We start from the raw sequence: 22525 nt of genomic DNA on the forward strand, positions 1-22525 counted from the left end.
TCTGGTGGATCCTACACCTTGAGGTTCGCGGGACTCCAGAGGCACCAGCGGCTTCAAATACCTGTTTGCTGCTTTGCAATGGCATTTTAGCAGCTGCTCTCCTAATCCTATTAATTTGTCTGGCAGAAACCTTCCTCATTATGCCTTTATCTGAACGAACCCGTCTGTGCTCTGAATCAGCCACAAATCTTTTCACAGTTAAGTTTTCGTGAAATATCCAATGTTTTCATACCTTGTCCATGGTATTGCACTATTTCACGCTTTTCGGCAGCAGAGAGATCCTTTTTCTTTCCCATATTGCTTGAAACCTGTGGCCTGCTTAATAATGTGGAACGTCCTTCTTAAGTAGTTTTCCTTTGATTGGGCACACCTGGAAAACTAATTATCACAGGTGTCTAAGATTGATGACAATGATCCAAAGAGCCCTAAGACACAATACCATCCAAGAGTTTAATTGAAAAACTAATAATTAAATGTTTATGACACTTAAATCCAATGTGCATAATAATTTGGAACACGGTGTATATCACATATAGCTGCCCCCATACAGTATAATGCTCCCATAGCTTCCCCCCTCACAGTATAATGCCCCCATACAGTATAATGCCCCCCATAGCATACGCCATACAGTATAATGCCCCTCATAGCTGCCTCCGCACAGTATAATGCCCCCCATAAAGTATAACGCCCCCATAGCAGCCCCATACAGTATAAAACCTCCAAAGCTGCCCCCACACAGTATAATGCCCTCCTTAGCTGCCCCACACAGTATAATGCCCCCATACAGTATAATGCCCCCATAGCAGCCCCATACAGTATAATGCCCCCTTTAGCTTCCCCCACACAGTATAAAGCCACCATAGCTGTCTCCCTACAGTGTAATGCCCCATAGCTGCCACCATATCAGCCGCCCAGACAGTATAATGCCCCCATAGCAGACCCCATATGGTATAATGTCCCCCATAGCAGCCCCATACAGTATAATACCCCTTATAGCTGCCACCTTTCAGTCCTCATACAGTATAATGCCCCTCATAGCTGCCACCATATTAACCCCCCTCCTTATACAGTATAATTCCTCCATATGTGCATAATAGAAAAATAATAAAGTTACTTACCTATCCCCGTTCCCACGACGAGTGGAGGAGATCCTTCTCCTTCTTTGCCCTGTCTTGTGTGACTCGGCGCAGACAGGCGTGATGACGTCACTAAATCATGCCTGTCTGCGCCGAGCCGCTAATAGCTCATGGCAAAGTGAATGCTCGAGGAAGGAGCCGTCAGCTCCTTGCTCCAGGATTAAATTCAACTTGATCTGCGTCCTGAGGTCACAAATACAGTTGGAAGCAGGACCACGGTGAGTGGTTCGAGACCCCCCGGAGGTCTTCACACGACCCCCCAGGGGGAGTGCGACCCACAGTTTGTAATGTATTGTGTCGTGCAGTTTGTGTCTGCGGTGTAGAGAGGAGAGGGGGGCCTGTAATTTAAAGCCCCCCTCTCCTCTCTCGACCGAAAACACAGACAGTACAATACAACAGACAGTACAATATAACACACACACATTACGGGCCCCCTCTGCAGCTCACCTGCAGTCTTCCATGCTCTTCCGCATCGGCTCTTCCACAGTGGCTGGAACGCCCACTCACGTGACGTCACGGTCACATGGTACACTCAGTGTACCATTTGACTGTGACGTCTAAACAAACCATGCCCATAATCAGGAAGTGCTGGCATCACGGCACATACAAAGTTTGTATCACCACGCTGTGTGGCAACGGTGGGCCTGCGACCGCTGCGACCCCTATAGCTACGCCACTGTGTATATATATATATATATATATATATATATATATATATATTTACACACACACACAGACTCCTCATTGAAATTGCATCACCAGGGGCAAGCCGTAAGGTTATGCAAATCGAGGAAGTAGCAGGTGTCGCTAAGATCTGCAAATGATAAAATTTTCCAGCACCTAGCTCCAATCTGTGGCATGTGGGAGGGGCATAAAAGCCTGATTGAAAGTAACGTTTTTTTAGTCACATGAAACCTCAAAAATCGGATCAAGTTGTGTGGAATGATTGTGCGATGCCCCCCTTGTTCGTTGACGTGCCAGTTATCGCCACTTGTGGCAAACTGAGAGGGACAGAATCCTTGAACTGAGAGACCTTGGTTTATCAATCCGGCAGATCGCTACGTACCTAAGCCGAGATGTCAGCACTGTTCAACGTTGCGTGTCCTGGAGGTTGGGAGAACAACGAATGGGAATGACAGCAAGTGGTCCGTGGAGACGGATCGTCTGATTGTAAGAATGGCGCATAGTGATCTGCAAGTACTGTAAGTGAAATTGGACATCACATCCTAATCCTAGGGCGGCAACCAGTGTTAACATAAACCATCACAAAAGGTTTACATTGGGCTACAAGCCAGACATCCAGCTACAGGTGTTCCATTGACCACACGCCACCTCTCTCAAAAGCTATCATGGTGCACAGCAAGATGAAAATGGAGGCTGGAATGGAAGTCTGTTCTCTTCATCGATAAGTCCCGCTTTTGTCTCGCATGCAATGATAGCTAAAGATTGGTCAGGAGACCACGTGGGCAATGCCATGATGAGGCCTTCACAAGGGAATGTCACACCGGTCCTACTTTTGGAATTATGGTGTGGGGTGGTATAATGTATGGTAGTTGTACCCTTATAGTCTTCATTTCAGATACACGAACATCTTGGAGTTACATTGATTTGGTCGTGGAACCAGTGGTTACAGCCATTTCTTCAAAGTGTCCCAAAAGCCATTTTTCAACAGGACAATGCCAGGCTGCATGTTGCTCATGCTACTGTGAGCAGCCTGCATGGCCTAAACGTGCTACCATGGCCTGCAGCATCTCCGGACTTTTCTCCCATCGAGCACACCTTGGACGTCATTAATCGCCAATTGCAAAGGGAGCTCCCAGCATTCAATCTTGATGATATGCTAGCTCAAGTGCATTCAGCATGACATAGCATTCCTCAGACCAGCATTAATAAGCTCATTGATAGCTGCCAAGGTGCGTAAGTACGTATATTTCTGCGGGTGGCACTCATACTCTATATTGAATAAATCAAGATGTTTGGAATATTTTGTTTTTATTTATTTATCATTACTTATCACTAACATGTCTATCGATCCTGTGATTTCCACCATTCCAGAACTTTTCACTCTTGGTGTTGCAATTTCAATGTTGAGGAGTATATGTATGTATGTATGTATATATATATATATATATATATATATACTCTTCCTGTCCCTAGCATTCCATAACACCCTGGTCGAGCACTGTGCTGTGCCAAAGTCGTGTCGTGCTGTATCAACGTCTGACCTGCTTCACCTCGCCTGACGTCAACCTGCTGCCTAGTCCTAGCCGAGCCTGCCTTGCTGCTGTCTGAGCTGCCACAGGTACCTATACGAACTATAGACATTCACCTGCGCCCCGTTGGCCAGCTGCCTTACCGCCAAGGCGGTACGGCCCAGTGGGTCCACAGACCCTTCGTGACACGTTCTATGACATTCGCCATATATATATATATATATATATATATATATATGGCAGATGTCGGGAAGGGGTTAAAAAAATAAATAATCTTTTTATTGTCATCTCCTTAGAAAAGGCTGTATAGTCTTAATTTTCCCTGCAGCAATGGGTAACATCCTTGGTATGCAGGTGTTATGCCAACATACCTTGATAGTGGAACCTTGAGACTACAACCGGTCTGGAACTGACTGAAGTGAGGTGCGGAATTTAAGGTTACCTCCCATTCCTCACCAGTGATCCCCACAACGAAATTTGGAAAGTATACTCACCGCTACTCCCCACCGGGTCCCCTCAGGCTTTCTTGCCATGGCTCATACAAGGTCCTGACCATCGAGCAGGCTCACACTCTATTAACCCCTTTGATGCCACAGTCAGTAGCGGCCGCGGCATCTAAGCCGTTAGTAATAGCGGGCAGCCTTCTCTGGCTTTGCATCAGCCCCCCACAACGCAATAGTGGGGTGTTGATGGTTGTCATGGCAGCCACAGCTCTGTCATCTTTGTACTCCTATTAAGCCTGTCAAAATCCTGATATACTGCTGAACAATAGTATTGCAGTATATCGTGCAAGCGATCCAACAATCACTGTTTCAAGTCCCTAGGGGGAACTAATAAAAATGTTAAAAACAGTGAAAGTTTTTTTAATATGTATTAAAAAAAAGCAATATCTATATATATAAAAAAATAACATAACTGGTAACGCCGGGTCCGTAAAAGTCCAAACTATTACAATATAACATTTTTTAACCCACACGGTGAACGCCGTAAAAAAAACCCCGCCTGAAATACTGTTTTTTGGTCACCCCATCTCCCACAAAAAATAGAATAAAAAGTCACATGTACCCCAATAGAAATTACAAGAGTTATGGCTCTCAGAATGCGGCGACACAAAATGAATTTTATTTTTTAACAATTATTTTTTTCTTTGTAAAAGTTGTAAAACATAAAAAAAAAGATATCATTTTGGTATCACCGTAATCGTATTGACCCACGGAATAAAGATAACATGTTGTTTTTACTGCATGGTGAATGCCGTGGGCACACACATTTTTGTAATTTTTTGCAGAATTTAATGGCATGTTGCTCAACGGAAGATGATCACATGGCAGAAGCAGCAGTGGATGTGCATCCAGGTTCCTCAAAGACCCTTCGGAAGGTCGCCAGGAAGAATTGCTTAGAGGAAACAGATAGGTCATTACAGAGAAGAGGAGCCTATGCCAGGCCTTCTACAGAGAGCAGAAATATGATATAGGTATCTTAGCCCAGTCAGAGAGAAACTGAGCTGCATAGAGTTAAAAAGGATGGAACACTAATTTAAAAAGCCCATGACAAGTCTTGGATTCCCCCTTGTAATGCTAAAAAGCTGGAACATGTGGAATGGGCCTCATATGAAGAGCTGGAGAAATCACCGGGGCTGGTGCAAGTACAGAAGGTGGAGAATCAGGTGCAATCTAAAGTGCATTTAGGTGGGAGGAAATTCTCTGAAGGAATTGGATAATCTCCTGCTGACACTCTCCTTGTTGTATGACTTGATCAGAAAGATCATAAACTTTCACTGGCAGACAAGTAGCGCGCATTGAGCTACAGTCGAATGAGCTGAGTCCATGCCTCCATGATTGAGCTTGTTTCTACGGCCTAAGTATACTGCCTGAGTATACTGTTACTAAGACGCACCTTGAAAGTTGAACCTTGTGGCTACAACCAGTCTGATGCTGACTAATGTGAGGTGTGGAGTATAAGGGATCCTACCATTCTTCACCAGGGGAGGTATGTAAAGCTAGAGCAGTAAAAGGATAAATGATAACATCTCTGGTGGTCTAGGGCAGTGAAGTTCATTATAACATTCCGGGTGGTCTATTGCAGTGAAGCGGTTAACCATGTGAAAAGGTTATTTACTTGTACTAAAGACTGCAGGAGTATTTGTGGCTGCGAAACAGTGCCGGACTGGGACATAAAATCAGCTCTGGCATTTTAAGGCACAGAGGCCCACCTATTGACCATGCAAAATGTTTGCGGGCCCACCCTCCAGATATACAAAAAACATTGTAAATTGTTTCTGATGCTTCTTGAAATGCTGCCTTCCTTTTGTGCTTTTCAGATATTTAATTTCTATAAATCCCACAAGATTTCTAAACGGGAGCAGCATGTGATGACTGAATGTATACACCGGTCACAACTCTCATACAGGAACGGTGTCTGATTATCCGTTATAAAATGTTTGAGCAGCACAGAAGAAAAACAGCAGAAATGGAACCTACTGGAGATGGTGACAATACCCGGAAATAGATTCTCCCCAATCATATATTTTTTTAAATCAATAGAAATATTAAGAATATATGTGAGCAATAATATATGTGAGAAATAAAAATAATACAACATACACCACCAAGATATATAACGTGTCCATAATTTATTCATTGAATTAATTTCTTGCAGTAAGAATAAATTCGATATTATTTAATTATTAGGTGGATGAATTAAATATTTTAGTGATCCTTACTGCCCAAATTCATCATCTTCTTTAGGATGGCGCTATATACTTTACACACAAATAATGTAGCTAAATACACTATACACATCAATAATACCACCATATATATTGTATACATGAATAACCCCACTTTATACACTGTACACATGAATAACCTGGGACACATGCGGCACATGTGCCACTTACATCTAAAACATTGACTAAGGGTAAGCCCAAATGGAGTGACCCTGACCCGGTCGCGACGCAGGCAACAACTGTTCTAGCACCATGTTCGGCGCGGCTGTCAAATAGCCTGTAAAAGGTTGCACATGGTAGCACAAACCCCACAATACTCAATCAAAATGAAATAAAACATGACAACAGTTTCTTTGGATAAAAATGGCCACGGTGTTTATTAAGGGTAACCTAAGATAAAATAATTCGAAGAGAATAACCATAAATAATCGAATAAATAATAAAATATAAATATTTTGACCAATAAAAACCAAGTCCGCCCAGCATTAGCTGGGTGACAAACCCCTCTAACAAACAACGTGACGTGAAGGAATTTAAGAACAATAGGGTGGGCGACGGTCCAATCTTCAAAAACTGGCTGCTTGACCACGATGAACTGCTCCTTTTATGTCCAATTTTCCCGCCTTTAGGATTTTATCAATGACCAATCAGCTGGACTTCCACAAAACTGCCTGGAGATAGAATCTGCCAGAACCTGCTCATGCAATTGCACAGCTGACCTAGGTCCAATCAGCTGGGACCAACTCCAAACTGCCCAGAGACAGAAACATCTGGAAACCGGCTCGTGCCACCAGCACAGCTTACCCGGGGGACACCACGATGGTAAGTACCATTCTAATATAAAATAACAAATGGAGAAAAGAGGGAAAGGGGGAGAGAAAAACATACCAAGCAAAAAAACATATTTTATTAACAACTTATGGGGGGCCGTGCGACCATGTGTCCCCCAGGCAATAGCCTGGGGGGCCCCTGACATGGTAGCACAAACCCCACAATACTCAATCAAAATGAAATAAAACATGACAACAGTTTCTTTGGATAAAAATGGCCACGGTGTTTATTAAGGGTAACCTAAGATAAAATAATTCGAAGAGAATAACCATAAATAATCGAATAAATAATAAAATATAAATATTTTGACCAATAAAAACCAAGTCCGCCCAGCATTAGCTGGGTGACAAACCCCACAAGCCATGACATTACCAAGACATGGCCCCCCCAAAACACCGCAGCCATTCTTCAATTAAATTCTGCAGGCCCAAATTGAAAATGTCGATACCCACATCAGAAAGATGTATACAATCATTTCTGAACAGCCCGTCCGTGAGGTCTTCAAGGTCACTGTGTCTATAAGAAAGACCACCGAGGACCGACATGTATTTAGACATGGCTCTATTAATCCTTTTACGGATTCGATTCAAAAACTTATAATTTCCAGAGGACCATAGCAGTCTTGGAATAATCTCTGAAAAGGAAATAGTAGCGTCAGGGAAAAGACATTTTATCAAGGCTATATCCCTTCTCATTTCCCAAAGTAAGTCCAAAGTCTTTTCTTTACCTAGGTCATTGCCTCCAGCATGGATGATAATTAAATTCGGATCCGGCCAATAAGAACTCAGTGATTTAACTAAAGAAAACACGTTCTTCCATTGCAAACCCCTTACCCCATGCCAAAAAACCGAAAAAAAAATAGCGGATTCATAGACAAATTTTCTGTATAGGACCTTCTCGCGGCTCTCTTCTGTGCCCAAAATATAAAAGAGTGGCCAAGGATCCAAACAACCAAACGCTTACCTGTGGATATATAATTACACTACTAACAAGTCTGGTCGAACATAAAGTTTAAATCTATTAGACTCCCACCTTCCAATTCTTTTTATAATCCCTTCATCAATTCCTAACTGTGCAGCTTCCGTAGCTGCACCTATTCTAAACGAATGGGAGGATATTTTTAAATGCTCCAACTTCAGGGACTTCAAACATTTCTTCAAAACAGAGTTAAACTGAAATCTGGACAGCTGATCCCCATTCTGATGAATCAGGAAAGCAACCCCAAGACTCGGCCTGATTGACAACCAATGTTTAACATTAGAAACTGGGCAAAGAACAGAACCCGAAAACTGATTAATTCTAACCAAACGACCTTTTCCTAATTGATCTGTCTTAGATTTTTTTAACAATAACAAAACATGGTCAATTTTGCAACTAACATCCTGAAATGAAAGGCCCGGGACTGAAACTTTACTCTCTGCCACCAGTTCGCTTATTCTCAAGGCTGCAAAGAACATTAACACAAATGCTGTTCTAAACAAACACACTTCAAAATTACTAAAACAAACTAAATGTAACACATTGAATAATTTTAACAACAAATCTAATGAAATAGGCCTTCGTCTTTCCACAACCGGAGCTGACCTATGGTAACCTTTCAAAAGCTGCTTAACTGGGAAGAGCGAAGAAATAGCCGGACAACTGTTTAATTTAAGAAAGAAAGAGATGCCTGCCAGAGACTTAGAAATGGAGGCAAATGACAGCCTCCTACTAATCAGGCTACATACAAATTTTAAAACTAGACCTACCTCATTATGAAAGAAATTACAGTTCTCATTAACACAGAAATTAACCCACTCCTTCCAAGCAGCTGAATAATCAGCCCATGTTCTTGGAGCCAAGGATCTCTGAATATTAACATAGATTAATCCCAAATCAGATTCCATAAATGAGGAGGACACGGAATTCCACAAAGCTCCGCTTCTGGTGCCATCGTTCTGAACCTCCGCCACTGACAACGAGATAATGAATCTGCTATATCATTCTTTTTTCCTTCTATATAGCTAGCTTTCAACCAGATGTTCAACTTCAGACAACATAAAGTTAAATGTCTTAATATCTTAACTACTAATTCACATTTTGAAGATAATGTGTTAATTGCAAAGACCACACCTTTGTTATCCGTAAACAACAAAATTCTCCTATTCTTAAAATAATGACCCCATACAACTATGGCTACCAAAACCGGAAATAATTCCAATAAGACAATATTTGAAGTAACTTTGCTTACACGCCAAGCACTGGGCCATAACTCAGCCGACCATTGACCATTAAAGAATGCCCCATAGCCCATACTACCGGCTGCATCCGTAAATAAAGACAAAGAGTCAGAATCCTCAAAATTAAACTGCCAGCAACTGCGTCCATTAAATTTAGATAAAAATTCTAGCCATACAGCTAAATCTTCTTTTAGCTGAACCGTTAACCTAATATGGGACCTAGGTGACTTAAGACCCCTTGTTGAAAAATACAGTCGCTTTGAAAAAACTCTTCCCATAGGAATAACTCTAGAGGCAAAGCTCAACAACCCTAACAGTGACTGCATATCACGTAATGAACATTTCTTCCTAGCTAACATACTGACTAAAGAAACCCTTAACTTTAACAATTTTTCCTCTGGTAAACTAAATTCCATTCTCTCAGTATCTATTCTAATACCTAAAAATTCTAATGACCTACATGGAAACACAGTCTTCTCTTCAGCTAACGGAACACCAAAAAATTTCATAAACTCGACAAATTTTAACAATAAGGAATAACATAACTCAGAACTAGCATCACCTATAAACAAAAAGTCATCAAGATAGTGCAGAACACCTCCATCCGGAATTTGCTTCTGCACTACCCAATGTAAAAAGGATGAAAATGCCTCAAAATAGAAACAAGATAAAGAAAAACCCATTGGTAAACATTTGTCATAAAAATAATCACCTTTAAATTGAAAACCTAGAGAGTTGAAACCTGCAGGGTTAACTGGTAGTAAACGGAAAGCTGATTTGATATCAGCTTTTGCTAAAAAAGAGACAGCCTGATCAAACGAAGCATAGTGTACTGTCGCTTTAGACTTGTCAGCATCATCGTTTAATGAAGCCTTAAACGGGTAAGAAAGGTGATGTATTAAACGGAATGAATTCAATTCCTTCTTAGGGACAATTCCTAAAGGTGAAAGTCTAAAGTTTGTAAACGGCGGATGTATAACAGGACCAGCGATCCTGCCAGTTTCAAGCTCTTTCAGGATTTTCAGGATTTTCTGATGCACAATATCCTTATGCTGCTGGATGGATTTCAAATTATCCACCCAGCAACAACCAGATCCTTTGAAAGAAGGGATATCAAAACCAAACTTAAAACCGTTAAAAATTAAATTAGCTTTCTCCCTGTCTGGGAACATTTCTAGCCAAGGCGCCATTCTTATTAATTTCACTGGCGTCCATGCTTTTGGATAACTGTTCTTTGGAACTAGGGGGTTGAGACTGGTTTGCTCTTTTAAAACAGCGACACATTGGGTGCGAACCCCCACAAAAGGAACATTCATGTTTATACCGACAATTGTTCAACCATTTACACTGAGCTTCATTATAAGCAAAGCAAACTCCTTTCCTCAACGTATTCTGAGAACTAGGCTGCTGCTTGGGCACTGACCTTTGTGGAAGCATTAAACTAAGCCACAAACCAACATCCTTAGTGCCCCATTTTAATGAAGGGTACACTGCCATCTTCTGGCGAAACATTTCATCATAATTGTACCATGCTAAACCACCAAACTGGCGGTAAGCCTCAAGAATAATGTCTACATGCTGAAATAAATTACTAGAATTAATGAAAGACTTTTCCCCTAAAACTGAAGCATAGATACAGAACGCCTGTAGCCAGTTAAAGAAAGACTTAGGAGGAGAACGTTTTTTATCCTCATCTTTATCAGACTTACCATCCTGCTTGACAAGAGTCTCCTTCGCAGATGGTAATAAAGAAAATAAATCTATAAACTCGTTCCTCCAAATACGCTCCTTAATTGCTGGCTGTAAATGAAAACCTAATGGCGAAATATCGCAAGACATCACTTCCTTACAGCAAGTTTCCGAAACACCAATTCCTTTCTCTAAAACAGGAATATTACTAAAACCAGCATTCTGTAAATGCTGACTACTATGCTTCCATACATCAGCGGGGGAACTAGCAGGAACAGCCGACTTACTGACCAAATCAGCTAATAATTTTAAAATATCAAACATTACATTAGAATTGAGGGGAGGGGGGATGGGGTGGGACAGATAAGGGGTAGCTGGCATCTCACCACTCTGTTCCACCTGTCCTGGGTCGTGCACCGCTTCTGCTACCTCCTGCTGCGTGCCTGTAGATCCTGGGGAAACTTGCTGACAGGAAAGTTGACTCCTGGGACCTCTTCTTCTCCTTGATACTGGCGGGGGTGGGGAATAAGCCACCCTAGTCTTCCGGCTCCTCTTCCTCGGTTGCAGCTCTGAAGAAAAGTCCTGCGCCGCCTCTAAAACCAGTGAGGCCGGCGCTTCCGCTGTGTCCTCCACACCATCCTTGGAGCAGGAGGGGGTACCCGACCAACCTGTTGTCTCCCGTTCTCTGACTAAACTTCTGGCCAGCGGGTTAGCCAATTGCGCCGGCACTTGCTGCGCACTTCCGGCACTGTGCGCCACCTTCTTTGATGACACGGTCGGCCGCCTCCTCTCAAGCTCCGGCACCTGGAGCGAACGTCCGGAACTGCGCTCCACCCTCAGTGATGACTCTGCTGCAGACTTCATCCTCTTGGCTGCAGCTGATGACGGCACCTCGAGCGACGACCCAGCAGGAGACACTGCTTCCTCTATGTCGTCTTCCAGCCCAGCAAGTTCGCTTCTTCCCTCGACTTCCCTCGACGGCGCTGCTGCTAGGCATTGCCTCAGCCAGTTTTCTCCTCCTTCCGACTCCGCTCTTCTGATCAGCTCCATCAGCAGGACATCCATAGCGACGGTCCAATCTTCAAAAACTGGCTGCTTGACCACGATGAACTGCTCCTTTTATGTCCAATTTTCCCGCCTTTAGGATTTTATCAATGACCAATCAGCTGGCCTTCCACAAAACTGCCTGGAGATAGAATCTGCCAGAACCTGCTCATGCAATTGCACAGCTGACCTAGGTCCAATCAGCTGGGACCAACTCCAAACTGCCCAGAGACAGAAACATCTGGAAACCGGCTCGTGCCACCAGCACAGCTTACCCGGGGGACACCACGATGGTAAGTACCATTCTAATATAAAATAACAAATGGAGAAAAGAGGGAAAGGGGGAGAGAAAAACATACCAAGCAAAAAAACATATTTTATTAACAACTTATGGGGGGCCGTGCGACCATGTGTCCCCCAGGCAATAGCCTGGGGGGCCCCTGACATTATTGTGGGTAAAACTGCCCTTTACCTGCAAAATCGTGCAGCCATAAAGGGTGTATTAATTAATGGCCGCACAATTTTGCAGTTAAAGTGCCGTTACCTGAAATAACGAGGGGCCATTAACAGGCTATTTGACAGCTTGTTGGCCACAGTTGTTGGCTGTGTCGCAACCGGCTCAGGGCCACTCCGTTTCAACTTACCTTAACAATGGTGTTTAGCGGGCTAGGGCATGGTGTCCTGTCCGTCATTATGATGGGAAACATAACGCAGCATTGCTATTTTTTCCGTCAAATCTGAAGGAAACTTCCCTCCAGCTACTGGGAGTATTGGTTTACTGTAGACCGCAATAGAGAGAGTGACACTGGTGATCAGCTGCTGTATGCCAGGTCCAGTGGCTGCTTATTGGCTCAGAATTCAGCAGCCGCTCAGCAGTGCATTTTCTCTCTTATTGAATGAGGTCTTTGAAATCTGTCGATGCGGCTACACCACAGCCCAAACAGTGAAGTAACCAGTGCTGGGCTGGTGGGCGGGCTCTTTCCTTCTGGGAAGAGGAAGCACTCCTTCATCTCTGCCACTTGATTGCTGCTCGATTTATACAGAAGCAGCCAATTTCATCCCTCCATGTCATAGTGACATGTCAGAAGTTTTGATCTGTGGGGGTCCAAGCACTGAGAACCCCAACGATCGCTAAAACAAAGCGGCAGAAGCACTCGGGTGAGCGCTTTGCTGCTTTGCTTCTGATCAGCTTTTCTCGTAAAGCCGAGCAGTTGGTGTACGGGCTCATAGACTATTAAAGCGTTTATTCCCAAGTTGATAAATGTAGCTAGGAAGCTTCCCCATGAAAAGTTAATAATTTTTCTAATTACCTGTCCGTCGTCCAGCGATGTAGTTTTCTTGGGATTCTTGATTGAAGTTCACGTTGGTCCCTCTTTGTATCCTGCTCGTTGCCTAGGTTCCCGGCCACCGCTATTTACCTTTAGCGGTGGCCGCGCATGCGTAATGACATCCTCTGCGTCCTGAGCAGAGGATGTCATTTACTCGTGAACGCGCATCTCGGCGCATGCGCAGGAGATGCCGAGGAAGACACCCGTCGCGTGGAGAAGTCTGCGCTCCAGTAAAGGTAAGCATATATATATATATATATATATGTGTGTGTGTTTGTGTATGTGTGTGTTTGTGTATATCTGTGTGTTTGTGTATATCTGTGTGTTTGTGTATATGTGTGTGTTTGTGTATATGTGTGTGTTTGTGTATATATGGGTGTGTTTGTGTATATGTGTTTGTGTATATGTTTGTGTGTGTGTGTGTGTGTGTGTATATATATATATATATATATATATGGGTGTATTTGTGTGTATGTGTATATGTTTGTGTGTATATTTTTGTGTGTGTGTTGGTGTATATCTGTGTGTTTGTGTATATGTGTGTGTGTGTGTGTGTGTGTTTATGTGTGTGTGTTTGTGTATATATGGGTGTGTTTGTGCATATGTGTATATGTTTGTGTGTATATGTTTGTGTGTGTTTTTGTATGTGTGTGTGTTTGTGTATATATGGGTGTGTTTGTGTATATATGGGTGTGTTTGTATATATGTTTGTGTGTTTATGTGTGTTTGTGTATATATGGGTGTGTTTGTGTACATGTGTTTGTGTATATGTTTGTGTGTATATGTGTGTGTTTGTGTGTGTTTGTGTATATGTTTGTGTGTGTGTGTGTTTATGTGTGTGTGTGTGTTTGTGTATATATGGGTGTGTGTTTGTGTGTATATATGGGTGTGTTTGTGTACATATGTTTGTGTGTGTTTGTGTATATGTTTGTGTGTATATGTGTGTGTGTGTGTGTGTTTGTGTATATATGGGTGTGTTTGTGCATATGTGTATATGTTTGTGTGTATATGTTTGTGTGTGTTTTTGTATATGTGTGTGTTCGTTTATATATGGGTGTGTTTGTGTACATGTGTTTGTGTATATGTTTGTGTGTTTGTGTGTGTTTGTGTATATATGGGTGTGTTTGTGCATATGTGTATATGTTTGTGTGTATATGTTTGTGTGTTTTTGTATATGTGGGTGTTTGTGTATATGTGGGTGTGTTTGTGTATATGTGGGTGTGTTTGTGTATATATGGGTGTGTTTGTGTATATATGGGTGTGTTTGTGTATATATGGGTGTGTTTGTGTATATGTTTGTGTGTGTTTTAGTATATGTGTGTGTTTGTGTATGTGTGTGTGTTTATGTATATATGGGTGTGTTTGTGTATATGTGTGTGTTTGTGTATGTGTGTTTGTGTGTGTGTGTATGTGTGTGTGTGTGTGTGTTTGTGTATATATGGGTGTGTTTGTGTATATATGGGTGTGTTTGTGTATATGTTTGTGTGTTTGTGTATTTATGTGTGTGTTTTTGTAATATATGGGTGTGTGTTTATATGTGTTTGTGTATATGTGTGTGTGTGTGTAGGGGAGTATAAGTATTGTTCACATTGCTAACTTTTTTTTTATGTTGTGGCAGATTTTGATGTACCGATTGGACTACGTCTTCGATTCTTTGGACTACTGCGTAGATCTACGTTTTTTGCAAATTTTAATAAAATGGTTAATGAGGGTTTTGTTGGTGATTTCTTATTTCAATAAAAAAAAATTGTATTTGTGTTTTTTTTTAAAACTTTATTAGTGCCTAGATAATGGCTGTTGGCTGATTGACAGCGTCCATTATTAAGGCGGTACTTAGTGTTAGCCGGTGCAGAGGCTAGCACTAACCACCCATTAGTACCCCGGTACCCACCACCACCAGGGGTGCCGGGAAGAGCTTGGTACGATCCAGTACCCGACCATCTGTTGTGATGGTCGGTCACTGGGGCGGCCGCAGGCTGGTATCATGAGGCTGGGAAGGGTCAAAAACAGTGGACCTTCCCACCCTTGTAATGCTAGGCTGCTGCTGCTGTGTTGTATCGGGCTGGTTATAAAAATGGGGGGGAACCCCACGTCGTTTTTTTTTTAAAATTTAACAATAGACGTTGGGTCCCCCACATTTTTTATAACCAGCCATATACAAGGCCGCAGCAGCCTGGCATTACACGGGTGGGAGGGGCCACTGGTTTAGTACATTCCCAGGCTAATAACACTGTGTTGGCTGGTTATGATAAATTGGGTGGAACCCCATGTCTTTTTAATAAAAATAATAAATAAATAATAAAAAAAATGACTTGGGGTCCCCCCCCACTTTTATAACCAGCCAGATACAACACAGCAGCAGCAGCCTAGCATTACAAGGGTGGGAAGGTCCACTGTTTTTGGCCCTTCCCAGCCTCATAATACCAGCCTGCGGCCGCCCCAGAGCACGACCATCACAGCAGATGGTCGGGTACTGGATCGTACCTGGCTCTTCCCGGCACCCCTGGTGGTGGTGGGTACCGGGGTAATAATGGTGGTTAGTGTTAGCCTCTGCACCGGCTAACACTAAGCCTCCCCTTAGTAATGGACGTTGTCACTCAGACCGCGGCCATTACTAAAGTAGTAGTAATAAAACTTGAAAAGAAAAGACAAAGATATAGATAAAATATTTAATTGAAATAAAGCACCCCAACACAACCCTCATTAACCATTTTATTGTAGAAAAAAAACGTCATCTACATAGTAGTCCTCGAAACCGACGTAGTCCAGACACCAAACCTATAAAAAAATATATAAAAAAAAAAGAAATAAAACATGTCGTAGGCTTAGTTTCAGTTTCATGTGTGATACTGACTGTTATACCGTGTATAGAAGCCTGCCGCCAAGTCGACTTAGATACAGGGCGCCAGCAGACAGTATCATACATGGCCATACAGACATATATACAAACAAACATACATACAAACATACATACATATATACAAGCATGCACATATATACATGCAAACATACATACATGCAAACATACATACTAACATGCACATATATACATACATGACAACATACATACATACATACATACATACATACATACATGACAACATACATACATGTACACAAACATACATACTAACATGCACATATATACATTCATGACAACATACATACATGCACATATACACATACATGACAACACACATACATACATACATACATACATACATAAATACATACATACATGCACATATACACATACATGACAACATACATACATGCAAACATACTAACATGCACATATATACATACATGCAAACAAACAAACATACATACATGCAAACATACATACAAGCAACCATACAAACATACATGCACACATACATACATGCCAACATACATGCAAGCATACATACATGCAAACATACATGCACATATACACATACATACATGACAACATACATACATGCACATATACACATACATGACAACACACACATACATACATATACATACATACATACATACATACATGACAACATACATACATACATACATACATGCACATATACACATACATAAATGACAACATACATACATGCAAATATACATACATGTAAACATACATACTAACATGCACATATATACTAACATGCACATATATACATACATGCCAACATACATACATGCCAACATACATACATACATGCACATATATACATACATGCCAACATACATACATGCCAACATACATACATACATACATACATACATGCACATATATACATACATACATGGCAACATACATACATACATACATACATACATACATACATACATGCACATATACACATACATGACAACATACATACATGACAACATACATAAATACATACATGCAAACATACATACATGCACATACATACATACATACATGCCAACATACATACATGTAAACATACATACATGCAAACATACATACATGCAAACATACATACTAACATACACAAATATACCAACATGCACATATATACCAACATGCACATATATACTAACATGCACATATATACATACATGCCAATATCGGATTGACCTCCCGAGAGCTGAGAATCCATACTAGAGAACATGTACGTGACATTTTGGGCGCTAGTGAGGTTGAGGACCTGACACAATTAAAAACTATACCTCGACACTTCAAGCTTCATCATGGCTGTAATTCAAAAACCTTTTTGGTTAAGGGTATTGACAGAATACACTGTGGCATCAGGGGGGGTAATGTGAAGAAGGTTTTGGCGCAAAGGGAATGCAAATGGATTGTCATGCTGGGATCCATGACACCACGGGGATTGAATGAAAATCTCAGTTTTGTTCCATTCCTATAAGCTTACCCCACAATCTCTACCGTTCACCCGTTTTTATAGTTGTATTTTAATTATGTGTTGTTCTATATGTCTTTTTTATTAGGTATTTTGCGTGATATATCAAGCACCCTTCACTTTATTCCTTGGAATCGGCCTGAATCCTATGAAGCCTCGCGGAACAATATATACAGCAATTGTATCTCTATTATTTCTTGTTGTATGGGAATTGTAACTGTTCTTGCTGTAGTATTGTCTAAAGATGGTATTGACCTCTAATATATGGCTACTATATTTATATATCTGTCTCTCTGTAGTTATTGACTTATTTGATGTACATTTCATTATTTTTATTATTTCTATATATGGGCATTTTTTGAGTAGGTCTTATCTGGCATTAAGGTGTGGTTAGTATTTATCCTGATACTTACCTTTTTGTAATTATTGATCTATATAATTGAACATGTCATTAGTCCTGTATAGGAGGTGTCTTATTTATATGAAAGTTTTTGGGTTTATTTATTTTATTTTTATTTATTTTATATCTATAATTTTTATTATATATTTTTTTATTTCTTCACTCATTTGGGTGACTATACACCTTATTTACTAAGTTTTCTGTATGCAATCACTGTATTAATGTATACTTTTTATGTGTACATACATCATAAGATTTTATCACCCTTGGATATGTGGTGGTTTATCCATATATGTTGGGTTATTATTTACTTATTGATTATAAACTTGTATTTAATGATTTATCTAATTATTATTATATTTGTGATATTTGGCGGGCTCTATTTATATATTTATATAACTGTGTCACTAATGTATTGTATATAGGAATTTTTTGTATTCACTGACTGGGGGTATCAATATTTATAGCTATAGTATCATTTTTTTATATGTATTCGAATCCTTTTTGGTACATTTCTGGGTGTCTTATTTATTTCCCTGGTATATTTATGTTTTGTGTTATTAGTCTGCTCCGTATAACACGGGGTGTCTGTAAATTATGTATTTGGGTCATTATGTACCCCCTAATAATATTATTTTTCAGGGTTATTTTTGATCCTTTATTTACACACTGTTTGTTGCGGTCTTTCTTCTCTGTTTCCCCTTCGTGATCCGGTATTTTTCTTTTTCTTTATATAGAATCTTGTCACTCACTCATGTTTAGTCCATACACACCGTCATAAAATCAGATCAACTTGCCCCACACTGGGACATTCTATACACTGTATGTGCACGCTGTTGCCTTCTTTTTCTAGTGTTAGATACACTTATGGAATTTAAGACACAAATTACTCTTTTTTCTTTCTTTTACTATTTATTTTTTGTATATATTCATAACTATCTGGTCACGATATAAACCTTATACATCCATGTTCTACATGCATTCTTACTAGGGAGAGACATTTTAGTGGTTCTATCAATACACATAGTGTCAATACAACTTATAGTAAGAGGATAGGGAGATCGTTTAATAGAAACACATCGATTCAGGTTCTAATAACCTTGATTTGGCGGTGTTGTGCGCATGTCCGCTGCGATGGCTGCCTGCGATGCACTCCCCCTCCGCCTCCTTGGGCGCACTGCGCATGTCCGGAACTCCCGTTACGCGTGGGGATTCCGGACACGTGCTGCCGTGCCTGGAGCCGGATGTGGGGCTTGCCTCGCTTCCGGCCGTCTCAGCGGTGATGCGCCGCTGTACATCGCCATAATCAGACGGTTTAGGCACTATAAAAGGGTAGTGATGGGACACATATTATCATACATCCCCTTGAGGAAGCATACGTGGCGAAACGCGCGTCGGGGTTTATACGGCGGAGCAGACACTCTCTTCACTCTTTGTTGCTATTTATGGGTAAGTCCATGATCTGACTAGTTAACTCTGTTCAATGCACTGTCTTTGGTAATACATTCCTGAAATAGAGGTTGTTCTAATATACTCACACTTTTGCCCATAGACTATAATTAGCAACAATTTTTGTGTGCGATCTCCAATTGTTATACTAGAGTCATATCTTTCTGTTGATTTTAACTTGTATGGTATTTGTTTAATAAAATGTAAAAAAATGTTATATACATATATTGGCGTCAAAGGCTCTCAATTGTTTCTCTGTGTTACATTGATTAGTACATGGAGCCGCCTAGATGACATGGGGGGACAGTGGTGGTTTAAACAGTCTCCAGCCTCTATTACAATTCTGTTTGGAGTCTACATATTGATACATGCCAACATATATACATGCCAACATACATACATACATACATACATACATGCACATATACACATACATACAAAAATAAACTCACCTAAGACGTTCCCACGAAGATCTGAACGGTCCCGTCACTTTTCTTCTTACTGCTCCCATTCACAATAACAGAGCGGTGGGCGCAGATGACGTAATCACTTGTGCCTGATATGATTACGTCATCTGCGCCACAATGCATTGTTACTATGAATGCGAGCGGCGCCAAGAAGAAGGAAGATGGCAAGTGACGGGACCTTTCAGAGCTCCGTAGGGACGTCTTAGGTGAGTTTATTTTTTTTTATATATTTTTTGTTGTTCGCGGGGCGCCGGGTGCGACTACAGATATTACATGTAGTGAGAGGGTGGGGAGGGAAAAGTTGGTTACCGAAACGGGGTGAATGTAGTGTAGTGTAGTGTAGTGTAGTGTAGTTGACATTCACGGTAAGTTCGTCTCAATCAGGCTTACCATGCCCGCTTGAGACGAACATTCTCCCGATGTTGCTAGAACTACAGTATCTAGCAACGTCGGGAGCGCACACACTGCAGAGCGGAGCGGCTTGGTTGACATCGAGCCGCTCACGCCCCTTTTTAGAAAAGATAACCAGCACTTGCTGAGTTATCAAGTGTAAAAAAAAGGTACTTAGGAAATGAATTTTTTAAATTTTTTAACAGCAAATGTTTTAACATTCATTTCCTGCTTAGAATGTCTAAAAAAAAAAATTTTTGTCAACTTGGGAATAACCCTTTAAGCCAGTACACCAATTGCTCGGCTTTCCGAGAAACGCCGATCACAAACTAAGCGGCTCAACACTCACCCAAGTGCTTCTGGTGGTTTGTTCTAGCGAACGGTGGGGGTCTCATTGCTCGAACTCCCAATGATCAAAACTTCTGACATGTCACTATGACATGTCAGAAGTTTTATGAAAGTTTAGTTACCCCTTCAGTCCACAGCTATAAATAAGAACTGTGCGGGTGTCAGCCAACCCGCCCAACAAGCACTGACCCATCTGGCATTTGCCAGAACTGCCAAATGGCCAGTCCGGCCCTGCGGTAGACTGATAAGACACACAGATATTGCATCATTATTTATCATCCAAACAAAAAGCATCGTAGACAATCATAGAGTCTCTGTGATTAGCTGACTGGGATGATGCAGTCTTTGTGTAATCTATGAGAGACTTGTGGAGAGCATGAGGAGAGGGGAATGGGGGCAGGAGAAGCAGAATACTTGTTGTAAAACCCCTTGTGGCCAGTGTGGACCACTTCTAGGTTCCTGCGCAGCTGAACAGCTATCCATCCCTGACCCAAAGTATCATGCAGCTGCAAATATGCTGTATAAAAATAAAAAGAGGTTGAAGCAGTGCTGGATACTAGGTTTAATGGGGCCCATGGAGATTCTGTCACGAATCCAGCAGAGGGTGGTGTGAACCTACTTTGTCACCGAGTGAGTTGACATGGAGCTAAGCTGGTGAGCGGAGTCTAAGGGAAACCCTGGTATTCACACTTTAGCCCTTATACAGGGATCTGGACTTCGCTGCAGGGGAACCCCAGGTCGCTACCCCCAAAGTAGTCTCCCTTGGTGATGGCCAATGTAACAGGTGTAGTGACAGTAGGCGTGGTCTGGTAAAGAAAAAGGTCATGGCAGGCGGAAGGTTCGTAACAGGTCACATAGCAGATGGTTAGGGCAGGGAAGGGAAGGACCCTTTATAGCAAGGGAAAGGCTGAGAAATATTTTTGCCACATGCTGGTGCTTTAAAAAAACGAGGGTCAAAGTGCGCACAATAGAATCCAGAAGAGAGTATCGGCAGCGTGGGAGGCCGCCAAAAGAGCAGCGCTGGCCAAGACCCCTGGAGCAGGTAAGTACAGTGCGAGGAATGGCGGCCCCCCCCCCCCCTTTAAGCTCCCTAATTTTAGGCTTGTGCAGAAACCTACAATAAAATTCTCTGAGGAGAGATTGAGCATGAACGTTCTCCACAAGTTCCCAAGATCTCTCCTCAGGACCAAAATTCTTCCAATCCACTATGTAGAGCAGTTTTCCTCTCACTCTCTTGGCATTTAAAATTTTGTTGACCTCATATTTAGTATTTGGACAAGAAGTTGCAGCAGAAGTAGCGGTCTTCTTAGAAAACTGATTCAAAACCAGTGGCTTGAGGAGAGATACATGAAAAAAAATTGGGGATTTTTAAAAACTGAGGAAGATGAAGTTTGTAGGAGTCAGGATTGATTTGTTTGAAAATGACATAAGAACCCAAGAAGCGAGGAGCAAACTTATAACAAGGAGTTCTTAACTGGTTGCCGACACAGGACGAGAATACTCGTCCTGAGCGGCAGGTCGCATCAGGACGAGTATTTTAAAATTAAAGAGGCTCTGTCACCAGATTTTGCAACCCCTATCTCCTATTGCAGCAGATCGGCGCTGCAATGTAGATAACAGTAACGTTTTTTGTTTTTTTAAAACGAGCATTTTTGGCCAAGTTATGACCATTTTTATATTTATGCAAATGAGGCTTTCTAAAGTACAACTGGGCGTGTTTAAAGTTATGTACAAGTGGGCATGTATTGTGTATGTACATCTGGGCGTTTTTACTTCTTTTACTAGCTGGGCGTTGTGACTAGAAGTGTATGATGCTGACGAATCGGCATCATCCACTTCTCTTCACAACGCCCAGCTTCTGGCAGTGCACAGACACACAGCGTGTTCTCGAGAGATCACGCTGGGACGTCACT

The sequence above is a fragment of the Rhinoderma darwinii genome, chromosome 1 (assembly GCF_050947455.1).
Source record: "Rhinoderma darwinii isolate aRhiDar2 chromosome 1, aRhiDar2.hap1, whole genome shotgun sequence".
In the NCBI taxonomy this organism is placed as follows: Eukaryota; Metazoa; Chordata; class Amphibia; order Anura; family Rhinodermatidae; genus Rhinoderma; species Rhinoderma darwinii.